This window comes from Peromyscus maniculatus, chromosome 5 (assembly GCF_049852395.1).
Source record: "Peromyscus maniculatus bairdii isolate BWxNUB_F1_BW_parent chromosome 5, HU_Pman_BW_mat_3.1, whole genome shotgun sequence".
Lineage (NCBI taxonomy): Eukaryota > Metazoa > Chordata > Mammalia > Rodentia > Cricetidae > Peromyscus > Peromyscus maniculatus.
The window spans coordinates 15,155,394-15,174,604 of NC_134856.1; positions in this window are offsets into that span (position 1 = coordinate 15,155,394).

The window sequence follows — 19,211 nt, forward strand, 5'->3', positions numbered from 1 at the left end:
AGCATACCCCAAAGACTGTTGCACTGAGGACTAAGTCTCCACACGTGGGCTCTGAGGACCCCAATGTTTAGATCACAGCTGGAGGTCATCCCACTTAGGGGAGATGTTGAGCACTCCCTTGAGGAAAGTGGAAGTAGAGAGGTTGGAAGGAGATGTGTGTGTGTGTGTGTGTGTGTGTGATTGTTTGTTGTATTATTATTAATTTAAAAATACTGTCCTTTATTCTAGATAAAAATCTTACATCACACATGACTACCGATCTCTTTTTCCACATTTTTCTTTCATTTGCTTCTTACCTTTCTTTGAAGAACAAAGGTTTCTATTTTGAGGAGGTCTAATTTATCAGTATTTCCTCTGGGTCATGCTTTTAGTATTGTGTTTAAGGAATTCTCACACAAGTTTCACACTGTTTTTTATACACCCTCTAGTTTGGGGGTTCACATTTCACTCTAGGAGAGAGCTTTAGTTAACTGTGTGTTTAGGATTGAGGCCATTTGTTTTACATGTGGATATCTGATTGCCAAGACACTATTTACCGAAAATGAACCTTCATTTCTAATCAATGTCACCTTCTTGAAAAGCAGTTGTCGGTCCACCAGCAAGGACGTCAGATGTCTTCTTCTGCCCACTTATTCGCTTGTCTTTCTGTATGTGATGCCATGCTGACTTGATGACACCATCTTGATGAAAAGTACTTGAGGTGGGTGGCCTGGGTAGCTCAGCTGCTTCTTCAATTAAAAAAAAAAGTAACTTAGAATCCATTTTCGAGGTTCTAGAGTGCTCGCTACATTGTCACTGGATTATTTTGGATGGTTTTTAAATTGAAATTGATGAGACTTTTCACTTTAACCTATTGATTGATTCTTCTCCTTTCTCTATTCATTCAGGCTATCCTAAATTTTTCTCAATCACATTTTATGGCTTTTTAAAAACATCACAAGTCTTTTACTTTATTTGTAAGATTTATCTGCACCTATTTAATCTTGATGATGTTATTATAAATACTATTTTTCCATTTTTTAATTTCTGATTGATTATTGTTAGTAAAGAGGAAAAGTTGATTTTATCCAAATAATGTACTTACTATCTATAACTAATGTGCTGAAAGTTTTTAATTAGGTCTGAATATATGGTTTTGGTCATCTTTTTCCTTACAATATGTTAAGATGATTATAGGCACCTATAGATCTTCATCGTTGTAACATGGTGAATCATATTCATTTTTTTCCCACACAGAAACCCAAATGGGCATTCCTGGGATTACCTCTACATAATCACGATGCAATCATCACTTTCATGTACTATTTAATTCCACTTAGTAAAATTTAGTAAAAATGTTTTGTGTCTGTATTCAAGAGAAAGTCTGGTCTGTAGTTTTCTCTGCTCATTCATCATTGTCTGGATTTGATGCATGAGTAATGCCAGCCCATAGCAAGTTGGAAGATGTGTCTTCTCAGAAGAAGAGTTTGTGTCAATTTTTTTTTTTCCTTTAAGTGTTTGGTACACTTTCCAACAAAGTCCCTTGGGCCTGGGCTTTCCTTTGTGTGGTTGTTAGCTACAGTTTGGGTTCCCAGTAGATAAAAAATGCATAGGCAAATGCAAGTCAGGGTATTCAGTTCCTTCTCCCTCTGTGAGCTTTGTTACTTGGTGTCTTTTGCACGCGTGCGAGGAGGGGGGGGTTCCTCCATTTCATTTAAGTTGTGACATTATTGGCATGCAATTATTTATGCTAAGCTCTTGTGATTCTCTTCAAATCTGTAGACTCAATAATGATGTCACTTTTATAGCTGCTATTGGTAATCTGTGTCTTCTCTTTTGCTTGATCAATCCAGCAAGAGATTGTTCCGTTTTATTGATCTTCCCAAAGTACTGGCTTTTGGTTTCATTGATTTTTCCATTTTTATCTTTTTCTGTGCCATTGATTCTCACTTTCATCTTTATTTTCTTTATTTTGGGCTCTTTTTTTGTAGTTCTTTTTCTACTTGCCTAAGGTAAAAATGTAAGGTTATTGATTCAAGACATTTTTTTTGTACCAATATAGCCATTTGGAACAATTAATTTTTTCCTAAGCAATGCTTTATTGGCATCACATTAATTTTTAAAATGTGTGCTTTTTTCCATTAATTTTGAAATATTTTCTAACACATGTTTTAATTTTTGACCTCAGGTTATTTAGCAATGCATTAGTTTCTAAGTATTTGGAGTTTTTTTATATTAGTGTGTTATTAATTTTCTTGTTTAACACTATTGGAATCTGAGGACATACATTGGCTTGAGTCCTTTATGAGTCATGTATTTTTTATGGCCCACAGTATGGTCTGTCTTGGTAAACTCTGTGAGGTTGGGAAGAATGAAATTTTGCCACTGTTTCCCTCAGTACAGCGAACATATAAGTCAAGTAGGCTGGTTAATGCTAGCTGCCCCTCTCCACCCTTGCTGGCTCTCTGCCTGCTTTCCCTTTGGCATGGAGAGAAGAGAGGTACAGCTTCTGACAGAAGCCATGCGTTTGCCTCTCTCTTCTTGGAGTTCTGGGTTGTTGTTGTTTTTTCTCTTTAGTTTCTGTATTTTGAAATGTAGTTGCTGCATTTATAAATATTTAAGGACGCTGTACCCTTTTCATGAATTGATTTTTCTAATTGTGCATAAACTTCTTTATCCTTTGCAGCATCAATCCTCTGACATCTTGCTGGAAGTTAGTGCAGCAACTTTAGGTCTCTTAGACTTTTATTAGGATAACGGATATTAATCTGTTCTTTTATTTTGTAACTTATTTATATATTCCTATTTTATATTATAAACAGCACAGACTTAGATCTTACTATTTAAAAATCTAATTTGATAACCCTTCTTTTATAGAAACCATTTAGATAATTTATATTTTATTGTGATTTATTGATATGGTTATGTTTAACCCTATCATTTCTTTACTTATTTTTTTAATTAATTTCATTCAATATTTTTTATTTTGCTTCTTTTTTTTTTTCTTTCTATTGGCTCTATTTTATCTCCTTGCTGGAGGATTGACTGAAATTCTTTATTCCAGTGTCTTAATGATTTGCTTTAAACCTCAGTGTATATCTCAATGTACCTGGATTTACCCTCAAGTGGTATCACTTCATATATACTACACAAATCTTATACTATTATCTTATTTTCTCTTCTGCTGCTGTAATAAAATAGATTGACAAAAGCAATTTAAGGGAGAAAGGGAATATTCTGGCTCACAGTTCAGAAGGACAGAGTCCTGCACGGCAGGGAAGACATGGTGGCAGGGGCTTGAGGCTGGCCTCTCATGTTGCATCGGTAGCCTCTAAGCAGAGAACAAACACAACGTGGAGCTGGGTTGTATCCATTTCTCCCAGTAACACTCTACTTTTACCAAGTGTGTAAATACATGAACCTGGGGTGGGGGGGGTGGTTGCATTTTACAAGCCTTACAGCTCCAGAGGGAAAGGTACCCTGACTGTTGGAAGTCAGGCTATACCTGCAAGTGTTACAGCTCTGAAGGGAATGGTATCCTGACTTCTAGGGAAGCCAGGCTATACCTACAGCTGTGAAGGGAAGGTATCCCAGATACCTACAGCTCTGGGGGGAAAGGTATCCTGAATTTTTGAGAAGTCAGGCTATACCTGAAGCTGGGGTTTGGTGGGGGATAGTCTCCCACAGGATGTGGCAATCCTGCTTCCCTTACAACAAAGCTCTGCTCTGTTCTACTAGGGAGTTCCCCAGCAGAAAGTCCATTTCTTCATATCTCTGGCCTAAGCTGTTACTTCTCCGCTTCACTCAGCTAAGGGGGAAACCCCTGCAGAAATGTAGCAATCTGCCCTGAATTACAGCGAAAAGTTGTTACTTCTGCGCTGCACCAGGAGGGAGTTTCCCAGCAGAGATGTCTCTTGCTTCTCTGCTCGCTGCAAAGAGAGTTTCCCAGCAGAGATTCCGCTCTGCTCCAGTGAAAGAAGGTCTTCACCCAAAACTCTTCCAAGAGATTTATGTGGGAGGGAGGAATCCAGGAGAGCGGCTGCCTCTGCCAGGTTGGAGAAGGGCACCTGCCAACTGAACAGACACAGGGCTTATACAGGACTTCTTGAGGGCAGAATTTTTCCAGGGAGAAGATTTTCAGGAAAGGAATTGATCACATTTCAATCCCCTTGAGCTTGGAAAAGCACAGATTGGCTAGATTTCATGCCCAGAGATTGGTTGTTTTTGTGCTCAGAGATCGGTTGGTTTTCCTGCTCAGGCATTGGTTGGTTTCATGCTCAGTTGGTCAGGGGCAGATTTGGCTCTGATTTCAGGGCCGAAGTGTGTTTCATTCACTGGCTCTGGTTGCAGGGTCAGGGTAGATTTCTTTCGCTGGTCCTTTTACCCTACACATTTCACATTCAAACCAAAGCAACTCCACTTTTCTCTTATACCTTGAGTCTTTGTGCTGTTTTTATTGCGCTCTTCACGTTTACAGCGATTTTAACCGTCCCCATTGCTTTTTTTATGTCTATCTTTAAAGAAGATTTAAATATTAAAAATATTTCCTGATGTAGTTGTCATCCTGAGCACTTGTTACTCCTTTGTACACCCGTATTTGTACAAAGATATACTTTGTACATCTGTATTTTCATCTAGTTTTATTTTGCTTTGCCCTGAAAGGTGTTTTAAAACATGTCTTCTCACATGGTGATAGCAGAGCATTGAATTCCTTCAGATTCTGTCTGCTTCTTTAAGACAGGGTCCCAGATAAACAGACCTGGTCTTAAACTTGACATCCTCCTGCCTCAGACTCTCAAGTGTTGAGATTATGGATGTATGATACCACACCCAGGTTCAGAATTTTTTTTCCTTATGGTTCATCTTTGAAAAACCCTCCTTTTATCTTTGTTTGGGGGGGGGGTGTGAAACATCTTGGTAAAGAATTCTAGGCTGCTGGTTTGGCTGCTCGTCCTGTGAACTGTCAGTCCACACACTGGGTCCTTGTTGTGCTGTTTACAGTGAGTCTGCTCTGAAACTCATCTTTCTTGGTGTTTCTGTGAAGGTTTTCTCTTCCTCTAGTCTTGAGCAACTTATCTAGGTTCTGCTTGGCTACCGTTTTTTCTTCATGTAGCATATGCCTGAAGTTCTTAGCTCTTGCATTCTTGTCCTTATAATCTACACTGGAAGGGAAAAAAATCAATCTTTATGTTTTTAACATTTTTTTTCTGCTTTCGTCCTTCCAGCTGCCAAAAACTGCCCCACATCACATTGGTGCTCCATTAATTTTTGTTTATTACTGTTCCTTTCTCTTTTTCACGTTAGATAGCTTCTGGTTTACTAATTTTTCTATAAGCTCATCTGTTGTTAATCCCATCCACTGTAGTTTCTTCTTATATATTGTAAGCATTATAATGCAAAATTCAATTTTGGTAAGTTTTTAAAGAGTGTGTATCTATTTAGTGTGTATGCGTATAGTGAATGTATTTACATTTTTTGTTTAACATATTTTTTAATGTTTTGAATATCTAGAATGCAATCATAATAACGTTCATACCCTTTCTATTCATTCTAACACCAGAGACAATTGTTCTTTTTTTTTTTTTTCTTTTTGGTGAGCCACCACCCAGCTCCCAAATAAATCACACACAGAGGCTTATTCTTACTTATAAATGCCCAGTCTTTAGCTTGGCTTGTTTCTTCCAAGCTTTTCTTAACCTAAATTATCCCATCCATCTTTGGCCTCTGGTCTTTTCCTTTTCTATTCCTGTATACCTTTCTTTGTTTCTTACTCCATGGCTTGCTGTGTAGCTGGGTGACTGGCCCCTGGGGTCCTCCTCCTTCTCTGGCTACTTCTTTTCTCCTCCCAGATTTCTCCTTGTATATATTTTCTCTGCCTGCCAGCCCTGCCTGTCCTTTCTCCTGCCTTGCTATTGGCCACTCAGCTCTCTATTAGACCATCAGGTGTTCTAGACAGGCACAGTAACACAGCTTCACAGAGTTGAACAAATGCAACATAAACAAGAGTGACACACCTTAAAATAATATTCCCCAACATTTCTCCCCTTTTGTCCAAATACAAAGAGAGGTTTTAACTTTAGCATAGTATAACTACATACAACAAAAACAGTTATCAAATAAGAATTACATTTACAATATTCTGTCCATTTGTAGTTGCATATTCAAAGAAAATACTGAATTATCTATCCTATCTTAGTGAATCCAAAGTTTTACACCTAACTTATTTTCTATAATAACTAAGAAAAATTGTAACTATAACTATCTAGTCTTCAACTCCATCAAAGACCCAGAAGGATGGAATATTATTTAACAACAGAGATGTTTAGCTACCTGGACAGTCACTCAGAGTTCCCCTGCAACACTGGGGCATCCATTTTCAGCCTATGGGCCCAGAATATCTGGAAAACTTTTCAGTGAAGTAGGGAAAGGACTGTCCTACATTGTTTTGGCAAAGTTTAGCAGTCACTTTTCTGTGTGTCCTGCATGTCCAGTCTGCACAGCACATAGTCAAGCAGTCAAGGCAAAAGCAGTTCCTTGCCCAAATGGCTAATCTTGCCACAATGAAAGCAAACTCCTGTGGAGTTTCTTCAATGCCATCATCTCTGAAGTAAGTTGGTGCTTTCAAAAACAGATATGTCTCATTGTCATGAAAAACTTTATGTTAACAACACATTTTAAATACCATTTTCTGAAGGTCTTTGAAAGGTTTGACAATCATCTATCTATCTAAAATATAACTCTATATGATCTGGCAAGCATACCTAACATGGCTACAAATTTGATTGTTATGAATGACTAACCACTAACCCATATTTCCTGATTATCCTATACAGTTTATAATAGCTTTCAAAAACTAGAATTCTACATTATGTTTTTAAATAAACTGCATAGATACAATACCTTAAACAAGAATAGAAACATATATACAGTATGTTGTAACAAAAATATCCTTAAATTTTTATCAATACACAAAAATCCTTTAAACAAGAGTAAAAACATATATACAATATGACAAAAATAACTTTACATTTGTATATACTGTATTTTCTTAAATAATAACAAACATCCATAACCCACCAAATAACCAAAACCCACCACCACCACCCCAACTCTTGGGTATGTATGAGTAGTTTTCTCCAAACTGCTTCCTGCTGTCTATGGACAAAGTATCTCTAGGGTCCCTTAGAAAATTTGAGATAATGGCCAAGTCCTGGGAAGACCAGCTGTAATCTTTTTTGATGGATATCACCTGTCAAGTTTCAGGAGGTCTCTCCTGATCACACCTGATCCATATTATTCCTGAAAGAATCTATAACCTCTCATCTCCTGTGGGAACAAAACTCCAAAGCATTTTTGATTTCCATTTGACAAATATATTTTTTGACTTTTTTAAAGTTAGGCATTCCTAAAGCATAGAGGTTGGTTTATTTCATCAGTCCCATGTGTGTTTGCAGCTGTTGTGTGCTTATTAACAATCAAAAAAAATTCAAAATCAACATAATAGTATACATGATTCAGACTCCTTGTGTATTTCCCATCTCTGTGTGGCTTATTCTTTATATATATATATATATATATATATATATATATATATATATATATATATATATATATATAACTTTATATATATATAACTTTATTTCTCTCTTTAAAGACTTTTTTATTTTTAAATTATTTCTTTCTGTAATTGTTTATACCTTCTTTTCTTTCTTATGCCTATGCATATTGTAAAATACACTGGAACCTTTTTTAGAGGTTTTTCCATCTGAACCTGCTTTACTGCATATCTTTAGCCTTCTTTGAATACACGAGCAAACTACACCTGGATCCTCCATGCATGTGACTCCTCCTATCCTTTCTCTTGCCTCACTATTAGCCACTTAGCTCTTTATTAGACCATCAGGTGTTCTAGACAGACACAGTAACATTGCTTCAGAGTTAAACAAATGCAGTATAGAGAAAAGTAACACAGCTTAAAATAATATTCTACAACAGACAATCTAGCTCCATTCAGTTAAATTTTTCTCTCCTCATTTCTTTGTATGTCTGAAAAAATTTAAAGTACATTTATTAATTTGTGCAGGTGGGAGTGTGGAGAATGCTCTATGGTGCTTGTATGGAGGACAACTTGGAGGAGTCAGTTCTCTCTTTCTACCCTGTGGGTCTTGGTGCTTGAACTCAGGTCATCAGGCTTGGCAATAAGTGTTTTATCTTGCTGGGCCATCTCACTGGCCCCTGTTGGATTTTTGTGCCTTTAAACAAAACAAAACAAAAACCTAAGTATTAGCCAGCAACATGCTGAATATTTTAGCAAGACCTCTGTCTGTTTATTTTCTTTTGTATTTTGCTCTATGAACTCTGTTGTATTTCTTTCTTGGACCCTCATGTCTATATTCTCCATCAGAGAATCTACTTAGCTCTACCCAAGCTCCCCATTTTTGTACCCTAGGCTCAGGATTCTATCAATAAAGAAAACAGGGCTAACTGGGAGTCTCCATTATTTGTTTCCAAGTCCTAGGGACAACCACCCTATTGACAAATGTCCAGCCTCCTGAAAATTATGGTAAAATAGGGACAAAGATGCCCATTACTCTATCTTGCCTGGAAATCAATGTCCTGAAGATTATGCTTAATGATTGACTTGTAATAGCTATAGAGATTCCTAATGATTATATGATCTCCTTAGGGTTCAGATCTCTTGGGATGAGGTAGCACAGAATGGCATATTTATTTCACATCTGTTACAAAGATAAAGGACATTTCACTTTAAAAGTGATCTAAAGTACAACATGTCTATGCAGCAATTAAGTATGTGAATCCTGATTACTCTTTCAAAACTCTGAGTATTAAGCTTGTCATGATGTCTGTAAACAGAGCCCCAGTCTACAGGATAATTTATAGACCATGTATGGTGGTAACATAACAAAAAATGAATTTGTAAAGTTCTAGAACAGATAGGCAGTTATTTCTATTCTGATAATGTGATGCTCAAAATAAAAATAGGCTCATTTCAGTGACTAGAGAGATGGCTCAGTGGTTAAGAGCACTGGCTGCCCTTCTTGAGGACCCTGGTTCAATTCTCAGCACCCATATGGCAGCTAACAACCATCTTTAACTCCAGTTTTGGGATCCAAAGCCTTTATGACCTATATGGGTACTGCATGCATGTAGTTCACTTACATGCATGTAGGCAAAACACCCATACACATAAAATGTTTTAAATGAATGTTTAATTATCATTTACTTTATTGAATGTTTAATTATCATTTTTATTTATTCCTTGTGTCTTTCACATCATGCCTCCCAATCCCACCACCCATCTCTCTCCACCTGGGAATAAAACAAAATAACATTTAAGAGAAAAAGGTGGGGGGAAGGGAGAAAGGGAAAAATATCATCATGGAAGCTGTAGTGTGACACAGTGAATTATACAGTAAAGCCCTTTATCCATACATTTTTTCATGCAAGTGTTCATCACAAAGAATCACTGCTCTGGTTTGAGTCCCCTGGTCTCTGCTAGACCATAGACACCAGGCCCTCACTGGGACTCTCACTGGACATCCTGTTGCTGCCCTGTGTCATGGAGATCCTACAGCCCTGGGTCCACTGGACTGACCCCTCCCACCCCACCCCCCAGCACCCCTCTCTACCCCGTGCTCCAGCAGCTCACAGATGGGGTGATGTTGGAGTGAGCCAACATAATAACCCTGATTCTAGGCCTGAGTAGTGGAAGGGTTTGTCAGCCCACAAGCTCTCCCCTGCCCTACCACCAGGGTGAGCTCTCCTGCATTTGCCCTAGTTCACCCCTTGCAGTGATGAGCAATGGGCGGGGCCAGTTCTCCTGCTTTCACCTCCTCAGGGTCGGTTCACCCAAGCCTCACCTTCAGGGCCAGCTCTACTGTGTTGTCCAGGTGAGGTGTAGGGGCCTCTCTTCAGAGTGCTGCAGCAGATGAGGGGCAGGGACAGATCTCCTGCTCTTATGACCTCAGGTCCAGTTCTTCCACCTACCTCAGGCATTGATAGGGGGCATTTTTATTTTAAAATTAACTTTAGTTGAATTTTGTATTTTTAAGAATTAATAAAGATATTTTAAAAAGAATACCCCATTTTCACTTCAGGAAATTTTTCTTATTGTATGGGAATTTTAAAATTACATTAATCTCTTCTAAGGAAATGGAGTTGGTCTATCACTAACTGTGAGGGTAGAAAAGTACCAGATCAGTGGCCATCATGTGAGTTAGTTTCCATCTGAAAATGAAGCAGCTGTCCATTACAGAAAGAATAAACTGGTATGTAGTATCCTTCTTGTTTACAGTGATTTAAGAAAATTAAGTGAGTTCACAAAAAAAAAAAAATCCAGCTCTTTCTGATTCTTTTTTATTAAAAAAATCTTTTAGCGTTCTTAATACCTTTTATTTGTTTATATCAGCTATTTGGCCTGTGCATTCTTTTGAGTTTGAAATCCTCTTTTTAAAAAGATGATTTGTTTATTTGTTTATGGATGTGTATCTGGGAGAGTGTATGTGCATTGTATGTGTGGGGGTGTGTGCCTTGCCCATGTCAGAAGCTAGAAGAGGCTGGCACTCTCCTTATCAATCTCGGTCTATTATTTTGAGGCTGGTTCTCACCCTGAACTTGGAGCTCACATTTTCTCACCTAAGCAGGAAGCCAGTAGGCTCCATCCACCATCCTCCTGTCTCTGCACTCCTTAGAGCTGGGGTTACAGATGCATGGTGAACATTTGGATTGTTATGTAGGTGGTAGGATTTGAACTCTGGTCCCCAGGATTGCACAGTGTTCTCAAACACAGAGCCCCCATTTCCAGGTTCTGAACTCCCTTTCTTAATACTTAATCCTCCTAATTTATGTTCATTGACAACTCTTCCTGTAAGATAAAACCTAGAGTGTTATTGTAGTTAGAATGTATCCTTGAAACTGGGTTGTTCTAAGACATAAACAGTATTATTGACAGGCCCCAGTTATGATGGTTTGACCTGAGGACATTTGGCTGTAAGAGTGTGAAAGTGAAAAGCTCTCAGGAGAAATTGTATTTCAGATTTCAAATTCTGAACTTTTCTGTAACTATTGAGACTTTTTGAGACATTGGAAGGTAGCAGAAAGCCATAGCTTCCTGTCAACCAGGTATCTCAAGAAAAAAAAAAAACAATGAATATTCTTCTGTTTATTTAAACTATGACACTCTTCAGGATGTGTCATTTTTTAATTGAAATAGAATTATATCACTTTCCCCCACCTTTCCTCCTTCCAGCTCCTCTTAGCTACCTTCTTTTAAACTGTTCCCATGTACCCACTAAAGCTGATAGCCTCTTTTTTATTATTGTCGTGTGTGTGTGTGTGTGTGTGTGTGTGTGTGTGTGTGTGTGTGTGTGCACAACCTGCTGAATCGATTTTTGTTGGTAGTATGTTTATGGTGTCAAGGTCGAGCACTCTGTATTAGACAACCAACATCAGAGTTCATTAGTGGGAGAGGCTAATTCTCATTCTCCCAGCCATCAGTAATTGCCTCTAGTTCTTTGTCTAGGGCTGGAACCCTGCACAATTTTCCCCCTTCCATGTTAACATGTCCACTGATATTGCCATGGACATTAGTGTAGAGAATCCCCAGGAAATTAAAAATAAATCTACCATCTGATAGCTCTACCACATGCCTTGGGATATGACCAAAGAATTCAACATCCTAGTCTACAGATACCTGCTCAGCCACATTCATTACTACTCTATTCATAATAGCTAGGATATGGGAACAACCTAAATTTTCTTCAACAATGGATAGATAATAAAAATATGGTATATATATGCAATGGAATACTAGTGAACTATAAAGAAAAATGAAATTTTCAGGTAAGGGGACAGAACTAGAAATGATTATATTCAGTGACATAATCCAGACCCAGAAAGACAAACACCACATATTCTCTTTCATCTGTGGTTCCTAGCTCCAAGTCTCAGTAAAATATCCTAAATGTATTTTTCACTTACAATGTTTTCTATTTATGGTAAGTTTATAGGATATAACAACCTACAGGTGTTAGTTACTTACACATTGCTGTGACCCTGATACCTACAAACAACTTAGGGAGGAAAAGTCATATTCGGATTCACAGTTTCAAGCCATAAGTATAGCTAGAGTTTTCCTACCTGGCCCACAGTCAGGACAAATCTCTGTCACCCACCAGTCCCACAGCCGCTCAGACCCAACCAAGTAAACACAGAGACTTATATTGCTTACAAACTGTATGGCCGTGGCAGGCTTCTTGCTAACTGTTCTTATATCTTAAATTAATCCATTTTTATAAATCTATACCTTGCCACATGGTTCGTGGCTTACCGGCATTTTCACATGCTGCTTGTCATGGCGGCGGCTGGCAGTGACTCCCTGCTTCAGCCTTCCGCTTCCCAGAATTCTTCTCTCTCCTTGTCCCACCTACTTCCTGCCTGACCACTGGCCAATCAGTGTTTTATTTATTGACCAATCAGAGCATTTTGACATACAGACCATCCCACAGCACTTCCCCTTTTCTTTTCTTTTTTTTTTTTTTAAAGGAAGGTTTTAACTTTTTACACATCTCCAAAGTCAGCTTGGTATATTTGGGAATTTGGGTGTAGCTTCTCTTACTACTTCCTGCTGGAGGGGGCACTGTATCTTATGGGGACACAAAGAAAAATTTATGATTATGGAGTAGTCCGTGGGGGTGTATCGTCTGAATCAGTTGCCTTGAAACGGTTCTGGATGTTGGATCATCTGGGCTTTGGTGTCATTGGAGACTTTTCAGGGGGTCTTGGCTGGTCAAACCTGATGTATCTTAATCTGGAACAAATCCATAGCCTCTGGCTTTCTGTGGAAACAAAAGCAGAGCCTCCTTTCTAAAGCAACATATCCTTACATCCAAATTTTGAAGTCAAGGTACCTTTAACATTTTGGCATAACTCAACAGCTTTTGCAATCAAATGTTTTTCTTCAGTTACGAATATCAAAGAGAACATAATCTAGATTCTCTGTGTGGTAGCCATTTTTGCATGGCTTATTTTTTATATTACTTTGAGCCTATTGCTTTAAACTGCAGCATTCTAAGACTGAAATGGTGCTGTGGCTGCTGACTCCTCCCACTTCAGCTTCCCAACATGGTGGTGGTACGTTTTCTGCCAGCTCTGGGAGCCATCAACTTTCAGAAATAGTGGGTCTATGTGTCTATCAAAGCAGTGTGTAGCCCAGAAACCTCTTTTTTTTTGTTTTGTACTAACAAAGGCTAAATCCACGACGCAGCTTAATGTGCCACTTGCAGAGGCCTCATTCCCACCATACTGCAGATCAAGCGCACAGGCCAGGAACCCGCCATAGTAGCTCAAACACCACGCAGGCTGCCACTAACTTGAGAGAAACAACTAGGAACTGTTTTTAGCTTCATTTTAGAATCTTTTTCTCAAGTTTTAGGGGGAAACTCATGCCCCACATTGGGCACCAAATGTAGAAGTAACCGTCTTATTAAATAAGAAACACAGAGCCAATGTAAAGATAAAAGCCCAAGAGGTCAGAGCTAAGAGCCTTACCCTTCCTGCTTCAGCGATCCTCTTCAGCCAAGAGAGACCTACTTCCTATGTGTTTGTCTTTATATAGACTTTCTGTTCTGCTTTCTCATTGGTTGTAAACCCAACCACATGACCGCCTCGTCACTGCCTGTCTGTACAGACCTCCAAGTCTTCTATGGTTGGTATTGAGATTAAAGGTGTGTGTCTCCAATGCTGGCTGTATCCTTGACCACACAGAGATCTAGCTCTGCCTACCAAGTGCTGGGATTAAAGGCATGTGCCACGAACACCCAGCTCTGCTATGGCTTGCTATTAGCTCTGATCCCCAGGCAACTTTATTTATTAACATACAAATAAAATCACATTTCAGTACAAATAAAATAGCGCCATACATAAGGATGGAGGAGATATGTCCCTGAGGGCAGAAGCAAGTGGCAGAGCCTGTTCATATCACAGCCGACTAGAAAGGAGAGCAAGGCATGGACTAGGGGCCAAGCATGAGCTTCTAAGGCCTATGCGGAGTGATGGCTTTTTATCACCCAGGCTCCCATCTAAAACCTCCACACTCCCAAAATATCACAAGTGCTCAAGACATGAGCCTGTGGGGGACATTTCAGATTCAAACCAACATAGGCTTCCAGGAGCATGCTTCCTTCTAGCCTGTGGTGATTTTAAATGGTGGATATAAAGTAACTGACACTCCTTTCATCGAAAAGAATGGCCAATGTCTCATCTTCCCTCACATCCTCTTGGAATCTGGGAAGGCTTGAGAATCAACTGAAACCAAAAGAACTGGTCAGAAGTAACTTGGGACTCTACAGCTGCCAATAGGCAGTTCCACCATGTTGAATAGGAGATGAGGTCTACAACCTCACTCAAGGGTCCCGCCAGCCCCCATCAGAAGCTTTCAGACTAGAGTGAAGACACCTAGAGTTGATTTTAAGTTTGGCTTCAGCCATCATGACATCTCAAGGCATCAGAAACTCCTAGCTGAAGGAGATTCCATCTGTGGGACAAAGGCAAGTCATCACTTTATACCCTGTCTGGATTTATTTTACTATCTGAATATGTAAATGTGAAAAAATGGACACTTTAAGATGATAAATTATAAAGCTGTTATTCTCATTAAATGGAAACAGGAACATAATTATTTCAAAAGAATTATTTTAAGTAATTCTGCATTGAAGAATGCATGCATCTCAAATCTGGGACTCTTTCTGTAAAATGAGGATAATTTCTATAAAAATAAGGAAACAAAAGTATATAATGTGCTGACCCTAGTTCCTGCATGTGGAAAATAATTGAAACAAGAACATCTATATATAATACTGGTTCTACAATAGGCATTTAAAAAATATTCTAGCACTAGTGAAATTTTCTTAGCCTGTTGTTATCCCTACCCCGCCCCATTTAATGCTTTGTTAATAGATGGAAAAGATATGGAGAAATTATTTGGGTTCTATGGATGGCTAACCTTGCTTGTCAAGTTGACATGCCTGGGAAGAGGGAACCTCCCTTGAGGAATTATTTTCATCAGATTGGCCTATGGAATGTCTATGGGAACATTTAATTGACTATAATTGATGTAGGAAGGACCAGCTTAATGTGGGTGGTGCCATCCACAGGTGGATGGGCTGTTTAAGAAAGGGACTCTGAAAGCAGTAAAGAGTGTTCCTCCACGGTCTCTTCCTCGAGTTCCTGCCCTGGCTTCCTGCGATGATGATGATGATGATGATGATGATGATGTGCTGTTATCTAGAAACTCTAACACTTTACTCAAGTTGCTCTTGGTCATGGTGTTTATCACAGCAACAGAAGGCAAACTGGGACAGGTTCTGGGTGGAACCTAGGATCAGATGAGTGGTTCACTGAGTAAAGGCAGCATTGCAAGGAATGAGCAAATAGACCCGTGACTTTTCATAGGCGAACTGACTGCAGTAAGCTCACTTAAGTTGTTTTTCAGATAATTGAAAAAATGGCCAAGTTTAAGAAATCATAAACTGATTGATGCCTAAAGAGCATGGGTCTTCATTTTCCCTAAACCCAGCCTGTTCTCATGCACATATGCATAAGCTACGTTTCCCTGATTTCACTCTGGGCCAGAGCGTTTTCATCAATTATGGGTTCTCTAATTAGGATTTCGTTAAGCCATGCAGCTTTGTACATTAGCTAGGATATTTATTTCACTTCCTTTAATCAGAGTGAGAACAAAATGGAACTTGAGAACAATCAAGAAGAAACTGTATTTTTTGGAGACTCACAGTTCACTCACAGGCTTCTCACTAAATGCCCATTCTTAAAGTCATGTACCACTTACAGATCTGTTCTGAAGTGTTTATTTTAATTTTTAATATCTGCCCTTTTTTTTAATCCTTATATTACAGTGGCAGCCACACCTATGTGTTGGTTATGGAAAGTCCCCAAATCCTTTATGTTATTGCCTGTGTGTTATAGTTAAGTGCTATAAAAGGATTCGGGTGTGTCCAAACTTTTACCTTCATTGAGACATAGTGTTGTTATCTACAGAGCCCATGACACAACTGAGTTACAAAAAAAAAAAAAAAAAAAAAAAAAAAAAAAAAAAAAAAAAAACACCTCAAAAAACAAACAAAAAAACCCACATATCCATATCACAATGTTTTAAGTAAGTTTACAGTTTGTGTTGGGTCATGGTCATAGCTTTCCTGGTGCTCCTGCATCCTGTGGACCACAGGAAGACCCAATTTGTGGGTGCTGCTCAGCCAAAGGGAGGGAGAGTCATAATTTTCACTCCAGTGGTAAAAACACTTCATGAGACAGGGGTCTTTTGAAGGATCTCAAAGTGTGTAAGGGTTGAAAATGGTAGAGATACAGACAGGATGTAGTCTACAGATGGGAAATAATGTGTAAAGATGAAGCCAAGTTCAAGTCCAGTTTAGCAAGTGAACATTCAAATGAATATTTACATGCAGCTTTTCCAGGTGTTCTGACCTGTGCCTATAATACAAGAGTCCCATTCAGTTCAGTGTTGAATCCAGATGGAAGTATCCTGATTAAGACAATAAGCTATGTGCAATTTCTGCCTATAAGTGTAACATGAATTTTAAAAGGTCTTAAAAACAAACAAACAAACAAAAAAAAAAAAACAACAACCCTAAGCCAGATATTGGGATGAAAGCTGAAAGACCAGAGAAGCAGAGCAAGCCACAGCCAACCTCACCTCGCTCTGTTTCTCTCCTAGCCTGAGTCAATCTCGTGTAGTCCAGGGTGGCTTTGAACTCACAGAGATCCAGATGGATCTCTGCCTCAAGAGTGCTAGGGTCAAAGGTGTGTGCCACTACTGCCTGGCATCTATGTTTAATCTAGCAGCGTGTTCTGTCCTCTGATCCTCAGGTAAGCTTTATTAGGGTAACAATCTATCACCACATGTAAGAGAAGATCAGAAAACAACAATGGAATGTCAAGAAAGAGTTTTTGGCTTTAGGAGGAAACTGAGCCTCATGGAAAATTGGAAAGAATCAGGCATGAGTTCTAGAAGGATTCACATGATGATGCTGTTGATTATTCAATGGGAGGGGAGCAGTGGAAAGACATTGAGGTTTCTTTTGAATGCAGTCACAAGGAAGGCAGAGGCTGAGGAAATGCAGAAAACACTATGAAGAATGACAATCAGAACTTCATGTTGACCCATCATCTTGGCTCACGTGTGAGGTAAACAAGCAATGCATGGGACGTCGGCCACCCTGGGCTTTCTCTTGGGTCACTAGGTAACATGGTTTAATGGTCGGTCATTCCAATCCTTCTGAAATAAGAATAAGAAATATGTGCTGAGTGTCTACAGCTCTGCCAGCTTGGAGCTGGGCCTTATAAGTGTGGATCACTTTGTCACCAAGAGGAAACCTTTGAGATTGTCCAACACAACTACATTAGGGAAGGTGAAAAGAAATGAAGTCATTTTGAGGGACTATTTTCTGGAGTCACTTCCTACCTCCAGTTCCCACTGGAGACTTGAGAAAAAAATAGACATTTATATGTAGAGAAGGGAGGAAGAGGTAATCAGAAACAATAAACACTTTTATCTATCAGTGGGTGAATGGATAAATAAAATGTTGTATTTGAGCTTTTCAGCCCTGAATAAGAAGAAGGTAACCTAGGTTCTGTGACAACATGGATGGACCAGGGGCCACTTTACTAAGTGAAATAAGCCAGACGCAGAAGGACTGATGCCAAACACCTCACTTACATGTGGAATCTCAAACACTCAGCCACGGAACTATTCTTGGTAGTGACCAGGGGAGGGCTGGAGTGCAAGAAAGGGAAGATGTTAATTAAAGGACAAAAAATTTCAGCTGGACAGCACCACATGCTGCGTGCACACACCCCATGTTGTGTACTATTAATAAATATAATTTTCTCAATTAAAACCAAAAAGTTATAATTTTTTAAGTTGAGTGATCAAGTACTGTCAGAACATTTTTTTTTCATTTCCTAAAGCAGAAAAATTGCATTATCCCTCAATTGCCTCTTAGGCAGGCTTTAGAGGCTGTATGCCTACCTGGTATCTGGAAGACATTTGGATGACAACGTACACAAATATAAGTTGTTATGTATGAAGGTGCATCTGCACCTCTCTCTCCCGCAAGGGACCCACTCCACCTTTGGTGCCCATTTTTTCTCAGGCTACAGAGACTCTCAACCACAGCAGAGAATATTTTGTTAGGCTGGCAGCAAGGAGGTTCTTCATGAAAGCTATGGCAAGGCATGGCAGGATGCCACTTCCATTTTTCCTCCCTACCAGTTCATAACTGCCAGTCTTGAGTCTGAACTGGCCCTTGTCTTGCTTGTCTCAGGAAGGTCAACATTTTTAGGTGCTGGAAGTTGGATGGAAGACACTTGGGGCTGGATATGATGCAGAAGACTAAGTAACTTGTTGGAAAACTGGTTCCTAACTGCAGGAGTCAAACTGGCTCCTGAGCCACCAGTCATTGTAGAAATAGCCAAGATAGGGTCCATTCCCTCAATAAGTGTGTGATCACATCATCCTGCTAAGGACTCTTCCAGGCCCTGTGAGTTTTGCAATAAGCATGTTGGACAAGCATCTCTGTCCTTGTAGAACAGAGGTATAACGTTGACAATAACACAGTAAATGAAACACACAGCACATTTGAGAATAGTAAGTGCTAGTAAGAGGGAAACGTGGGGAGAGGGAGAGGAGGACATGAGTTAAGGGTTTAAAATACTAGATAGAGAAACTGGGGAAAGTCTTCTGATTAAGAGACATTCTAGGAAGTACTCAAACAAGAGATGAAGCTATGTCTAGGGGAGGGATGGCCCTTGGCGAAGGCGCCATCAAATACAAAGACCCTGTGGTGGTTTGAATAGGCATGCCCCCCAGGAACTCATGTATTTGAATGCATGGCCCATAGTGAGTGGCACTATTAGGAGGTGTGGTCGTGTTGGAGGAAGTGTGTCACTGTAGGGGTGGAGTTTGAGGTTTGTGCTCAAGTTATACCCAGTGTGGCACATGGCCTCTCGCTGCCTGTGGATCAAGACGTAGAGCTCTCAGTTCCTTCTCCAGGGCCATATCTGCCTGCAGGCCACCATGTCCTGCTGTGATGATAATGGACTAAACCTCTGAAACTCCAAGCCAGCCCCAATGAAATGTTTTCCTTTATAAGAATTGCCGTGGTCATGGTGTCACTTCC